We start from the raw sequence: 7,581 nt of genomic DNA on the forward strand, positions 1-7,581 counted from the left end.
AACTAAATATAAACAAATTTAGACGCCTTGCGTAGCAACAACGTGTAAGTGAAGACATCCCCAGGGGTTGGAACCCCTGCAACCCATAGAAGATAAAGATGCTTCAGCAGCTGATTAGTGTTTTTTGTCTTTTTTTAAAAAAAATCTCACGGGATAGAACGAACAGATCAGAAAGATAAATATAATAAACTAAAACAGAAATTGGAGGAAACAGATAATTAAAATAAGTAATAAGTGTTTTTAAATTAAAAAAAAAATCTCACGAGATAGAACGAACAGATCAGAAAAGTAAATAAAATAAGATAAAACAGAACTGGAGACAGCCACACTCAAACCAAACTCCGCGCCGTCATGACGTCACACACAACACCCTTACGTCACGGGTCAAAGCCGACGCGTGGGATCGGACGCTTCTGTCGACCCTTGAAATCTTACATATGGTGCATGATTCAGTGTGTGGGCAAGTATAGCATTTTACATGGTAAAAAAGTACATTTTTTAAACATCTTCCAGAATTGTGGAATTCTATAAATGCAAGTAAGGCAATGATCTAAATCGCTTAAGACCCCGTCAAATGGATATTTTGCTATAACATGTTTCTAAGTAGGCCTAAGTTTTTTTAGTAATGATAGTCTAACCTGTGTAAGATGTAGGCCTACCTTTCCAACAGTAGTGTATTTGCCTTCCCCCCTCCCCCGCCCCAGTAACTCTAACTAGTAACATTGTGAGTTTTTCAAGAATACCCAAATCTAGTTCAATTGGAATGTATGCCTACTTTGATCATCTGCTTGATTTTACTTTTGAGTTTCATTCTGAGTTTTTCAAAGTATATAAGGCTAAACAATGCTATGTGATATACAAATAGTTAGTGAGTTTCATGTTCAAAGTATCAGTTGCATGATAAACCGTAATGATGTGTACTGAGTCTTGTATATTGACATCACCCTTTTGTAAATATGCCTCCGTGCTCATCATTTATTAGTTTTATCATTTCCTAACTAAAGACAGGCATACATTAGTCAATAATTCCTGCCCATCACCATTTACCCATTACAGTAATAGATAATCTGCAGAATGGGAGGAGTTGTCAAAGAGAAACATTTTCTGTTTATTTTCACTTTTTGCTGTGCTGTCTGTCAGTTTTCCAGTTTTAATCTACAGTTCATAACCAATAATTTGTCATCCACATCTACCCCTGGAAATATCTCGCAATTCAAAATTTGGTTCTTATGTCTTTGTCTTACCACTACATAATCAATCTGAAGCCTTCCGGTGTCTCCAGGCCTCTTGTATGCGTACAACCTTCTTTTATGATTCTTAAAGAAATTTAGCAATGATTTAATTATGCACTGTGCAAAACTCTCCCAGGTGGCTTCCTCTTTCATTACTTTCCCCCAGTCCATATTCACCTACTGGTTTTCCTTCTGTTCCTTTTCCTACTAGGCCTATCTAATTTCAGTCTCTCATCACTATCAAATTTTTGTCTCGCCTAACTATCAGAATAATTTCTTTTAATTTGTCATACACTTCTTCAATCTTTTCATCATCTGCGAAACTAGTTGGCATATAAAGTTGTACAACTGTGGTGGGTGTTGGCTTCATGTGGATCTTGGCTGCATTATTGCATTCACTATGTTCTTCATAGTAGCTTACCCGCATTCCTGTTTTGTTACTCATTGTTAATTGCATTGCCCCTATTTAATTTTGTACTTATAAACGTGTATTCACATGACTGCAAGTCCTATTCCTCCCGCCACCAAACTTCACTAATTCACACTATATCTAACTTCAACCAATCCATTTCCTTATTTAATTTTTCTAGCCTACCTGCCTGATAAAGGGGTGTAACATTCCGCATTCTGTTCCACAGAACGCAGATTTTGTTTTTCCTGATGAAGGCATCCACCTGAGTTGTCTCCGCCTGGAGATCCGAATGGGGGGACCATTTCACATCTGGAATATTTTACCCAAATGGATGCAGTCATCATTTAAGCAAACAGTAGAGGTCCATGCCTTTGGGAAAAATTAGCCACATCAGTCAATCATCAAGACTCTTGCCCCTGCAACTACTGGTGGTTGTACCTATGGTACAGCTATCTGTACTGCTGAGGCATGAAAGCCACCCCACTGACAGGAAGGTCCATGGTTCACTATGGAGATAGAAGAGAATGCCTTTCCTTAATTTGTAGGTTTACTGAAAGCCATGGGGTAGACTTGGCCATAGAGTATATAGAGAGGCCACCAGCACTGAAAGGTACCTAAATGCCTCCTCCCACCATCACCTTATGCAGAAGAAATCTAACCTGCCCACTTTAACCAAGAGAGCCCACAGGATAAACAATGAAGAACATTTGAAGGCTGAACCCCAAACCCTCCGGTAGATTTCTTGGATAGGTTGAGACTGCTAGATAAAACTATGGTGGCAAAGCATGAAGGCAATAATGAAGTCCAGAAGGAAGCACAAAACATCCCACTACCACCACATGTTCAGGGGGGCGCTGAACATGTGGCCAAAATTTTCTCCTGAGCAGGTATCTAGTCGGTTTTTCGAAGCAGCAACAGAACAGATGATGTTCTTGGCTCAACAAAAGGTTCAGTTGACAAGCTACAATGCTGCTAGAGTTTATGAAACCAGGTGAGAGTGCAAACTCATGTATGTAGGTGAGATGGGGCAACCCATTAGCTATGGATATCTGAACATGAAAGATATACGTGACTATGACAACACAAGAAGTCAGCAGTGGCAGATTACCAGGTTGAGTGTGGCAGACAGATAGAAGTTTGAGATGCCAGCGTATTGATGAAACTGCCTCTTACCTCCAGGAGGAAGATTAGAGGGGTGACAGAAACAGCCAGGTGACCCCCAACATGAACAATTCTGACTTCCAGTGTCTTGCCTACAAGCAGTAACAGCACTGTGGAACAGCAGTTTACGTGAAACAGCACACACAGGTGTGCAGGAGACCACAGCGGCGCATGTACACGAGAGTACTGGTACGCCTCAGCTGGCACTAGGCAGCAAGTAAGCAGCTCTACATCATAATTGCTTTACTGCTTGCCACTGGTAGAAATATGTGAATGGAAAATGGGCAGCAAACATCAGTTAAGAATGTCCATATCCACAAATGAAAAGAAATAATGAAAACACCAATGTAGGATGGACAATGCGGTGATAAACACAAGAATTTCACTGACTCTGACAATGGCCATCTACATTCACACACACACACACACACACACACACACACACACACACACACACAATGTAATACATACAAAAGAAAATATCACTAAATATACCTGGAGACTCAGATGAGGGGAACGGAAAGAGGGAGTGGGGGTGGGGGAGATAGATAGATATTCCAGGCCCTTCTGTTGTCAACAGACAATGCCGATCCTTTTTCCCCCAAAACAGCTGAAAACTTTCTTCTCCAAAGGATGAGCCTATACTAACAGTACATGCAGATCTTCCAGTATACTCACTATTGATTTATCTGGTTTGGTTTCTTTCGAGAAATGGCAATTTGTATCAGACCCTTACAATAAGTTTGTTTTTTGAACAAATATGTGCCTGTAAGATTACAGAAAGTAGGGGAGAAAACTTTGTCATCCCAACGCTAAATATACACAGTGCTCTTCACAGTTTTTCCAATTACTACCTTGATGGCAATATTCACACTTCACAAAAAATGTTAAATTCAAGTGTTCATCCAAGAACATCATTCCACTGTCAATTCTGAGATCTATTGCATTTTTAGCAGCCAGTTTCTTGCGTAATACCAAAGCCATGGCCTTAAATGTAAAATAATAATAATAATACTAGAATACATCTCTTAACAGTATCCTTGTGCCTTGAGGCATATTGACAAAGCTCTTTTGTTTTGTTTATAAGTTTTTAAACTTGTTTGAAATGTTGCTCACTTTCAGAGTACGCGAAGTTTCCACACTGAGAACAAACCACAATACTTGACAAGTACTCCTAGTCCCTATGATTTTTTTAACCAGTGCAGGGAACTAAGTGCAATAAAATGTTGTATGACAATGTTTATGAAAATTCTGTGCACTTGTGGTGCTGACAACATATGTTTGAAGGAAACAAAAACTGTAGTTGTTTTGGGAAATCATGGTTGCCACCTGTTAGTAGCTTCTGTTCATTAATTCAGCTAAGATATATTGTTCAGGCAGAATGATGAGAATTACTGAATGTCCATTATTATGTGAAAATATTTTACACTTTCACTAGTGGCCATTTTGGAAACTGTCACAGGGAAATGACTGCATTAAAAATACTTAATTGGTATTTCTCCTGAACTGTAATATGTAAGCACTGACCAAAAATTGCAGTCCACTAATAAAATTTAACACCATAAGTAACACATCACTAGAAAGCCAAATATCAACTATTTTGGTCTATCTATTATCTTTCACAACACAGTCTCCTCAAAAATGTACCGAAGATCGTAACAACTATGAACAGTCGATGCTGCAGATGTGCTGCCTGCAGTGATCACTGCATCTTACAAGTTAGATCTCTAACCCTAGTTGTCAGAAGGTAACAAATGGGCACAGGAAACACAAAGGGAATTGTACAGTTTATATGACACACAAACAATGCATTGACCTAATACCTCCAGTCCCCGTTGTGCTGAAAACCTTCAGTGTAAAACTAATTTGGAGAAAAAACCACTATGTTCAGTCCTTACAACATATAGTCATACTAACAACTGATATCACTTGTAACACATGAAGAGGTGTCAATAGGCAGGGTAGAATGATCCATATTTGTAAGGCTACACATAAAGGGAAACTTCAACTCGCAGAAGCTTGTTACTGAGCTACTCAAATAATTAATATACTAATCTAAACTCATTTCTTCTGGACAGCTCCTTCTATCCTACCGTAAAATTTTCTTTTAAGAACTGGCAGATGGTAGACTATTAAAAGAACTTAGTTCTTAAGTAGTTACATGAATATGGCTAGAAAATGTTTATTACTGTTAACACTAATCATGTATAAGTTACATATCCTGTGTACTGACAGATTCTACACCATTTTGACTAAAGGGATCATTCAAATTATCTATGGAATATGTAACTAACTACAGCCACATAATAAAACAAAATTAGAATGTCTTCATTTGGACTTGCTCATGAAACTTTTACAAAGTCATTGCTTTCAGAGAAACAGGGGTGGTTCTCTACTGAACAATTCACTCACTTTTAATACACTGGTTTCAGAACAGTTATCTTTCAGTGCAATCTGACAAACAGGCCTGAACCAGACTGTGTGTCATTTTCAAAAGCTGCTTTCTAAGCAGATATTTAGAACATTTACTAAGGCTAATTTGTAGAAAGCAGGTATGGGTAAGCCAAGAAGGATGTCAAGAATGGCATCCAGGAGCGGTACAAGCATTTCAGCGCATACACTACAGATGGTCTACAATCAGAGCATCTTGACTGTATTTTCTTGACACGCTAACAGTTGCAGTAGCACACTTACTTTGATTTCATAAACAGTGACCTCTCATACTCCTAAGAAAGTAACGTAACAGCAGCCATAATGTTACTGAACGCCAACCTTTGGCAACGGTAAACGTCCATCACTGTACAAAAATGCCTTGACGAAAAAGTAAACAAATCACTCCCGACACCATCCTGCTGGAAGTTACAGGCATGGAGATCGTGATTTCTTTGTCACACAAAATTACTGATTCGTAAGGGAAAGAAATTATCTGCACCTGAACTATTTTGTCTCTTCCACAACACCACTCACCACAGCAAAGTTATCTTAACAGTCATAGGTACAACATAAAACAGAATGTCAGAAATAAAAAATAAGTGATAGTGATGGATGAAAATGGTTACATATATAAATGTAGAAACCGTGCGATTGCAGCACTAGTACCCTCACCTCCTGTCACCTCTGCCTCAATGCTCCTGGCAAACATTGATGGGATTAACCAATTGTCGCCCCAATGCCACTGCCAAACATTGAAGGAATCAACCAATTGCAAGGGTGTATTTCCTTATATTCTTCAGGTTTCCCCACCTCCCCATTGCACAACTTTGCTTTTGTGAGTGACGAGACCTCACTGGCGTCTTCTACCACACTTTTTCGTTACTTCCAAGAAGAAAACTCAAGAACTTAATGTTAGGAATAAATGCCTTTTGAATATAGCTTAAACAAAGATTTATTCGGTGCTCATAAACACGCTCGTACTGACATAAAGACAACTAACTTAAAATTCGAAAATTTTCACTACAGATCTGACTTAAATAAATTTTTCAATGGTGTTGCATTACATTAACTGAATCTACATAGTACATACGAAGTCCACCAACATTCATGGTATTTCTGTCTACAAATAATTATGCCACAATAAATGTTAGGAAACTTAAATTTTCATGACACTGTGAATATTAATCCAATCGGTAAATAAAAAACAGGAAAACAGCCATCAGCATTGATTTCACTGTCGAACATAACAATTATAGATGGGTCCACTCCGGTTACTATACCCAGTCAACTAGGGTTGGAGGGATTTGATGTCATTTCTTCAATAATTATACTGTGTAAGTATCTAACCTTCCATGGGCTGCGGGGTTAATACTTTTTGAGATACTCCTCCTGAGGGTCTGACAGCAACCAAGATGGTCATATACTGTCAGCTGCTGTGTTTACACCAGCTGTCGAAGACTTCGCATGCCAGCTGCGAGAGGCACTGGATTTTGTTTCATTCTCTGTGTACCGTATGACAATTTCTGAATGTCTTACATAACAATAACTTCTTGGCGGTTATAGACAGTCCTTGTCAACTATTCTCTGGTGTTACTGGCCTCAGGTCATATCAATTATCTATTCTCCATTTATTTTCTTAATAAATGTTTATTTGTTCCTGGCACACCGGAGGTCGAATCTCGTACAATTGGCGATCTGTCTCGGTCTTCACAATTATAGTAGTTCGGATGGCCAACACAGATTTTATTGACAAAAGCCTGTTGACCTGACTTATAAGTAACTTTCGGTTTGGCTGCCACTTGGATGACAGTTTTTGTAAGTGACCATATACATAACAGCAAACATTAACTTCTGATACTGAATAAATAACATTTTCCTTTTCTTAAATATTAACATACTACTGCTTATTTGAGAATGATCCATTTGCTACTGGTCACCCTGCAGCAGATGAATTTTAGTATTTGTCCAGCAAAATAACTGACACTGTCAGAAACAAAGAGAGTATAAAACACAAACTAGTAACAGCATGAAAAACTTTTCTGAGAAATGTATTAATATTTTGAAGAAAAACCAAGCTTGACTACAATTAACAGCTTCAAGGGGATGTAGGGCACACAAGTTATACAGTTATGAAGAGAAAAGCAGAGGACAGACTAAGTTGGAGAGCTGTGTAAAACCAGACAACGGTAACTGAAGTAAGAAGGCAAAATATACTTGTCACAGAAAGTCTGAACTGGCAATGGAGGCTGGAAAGAGATTGGAAATTTTTATCTCAATGGGTGATATTCTGGAAACCTGAAGAAACACTGATTGCAGTTCATCATGATAAGGAGGGCAAAACTA

This window comes from Schistocerca nitens, chromosome 10 (genome assembly GCF_023898315.1).
Source record: "Schistocerca nitens isolate TAMUIC-IGC-003100 chromosome 10, iqSchNite1.1, whole genome shotgun sequence".
NCBI lineage: Eukaryota > Metazoa > Arthropoda > Insecta > Orthoptera > Acrididae > Schistocerca > Schistocerca nitens.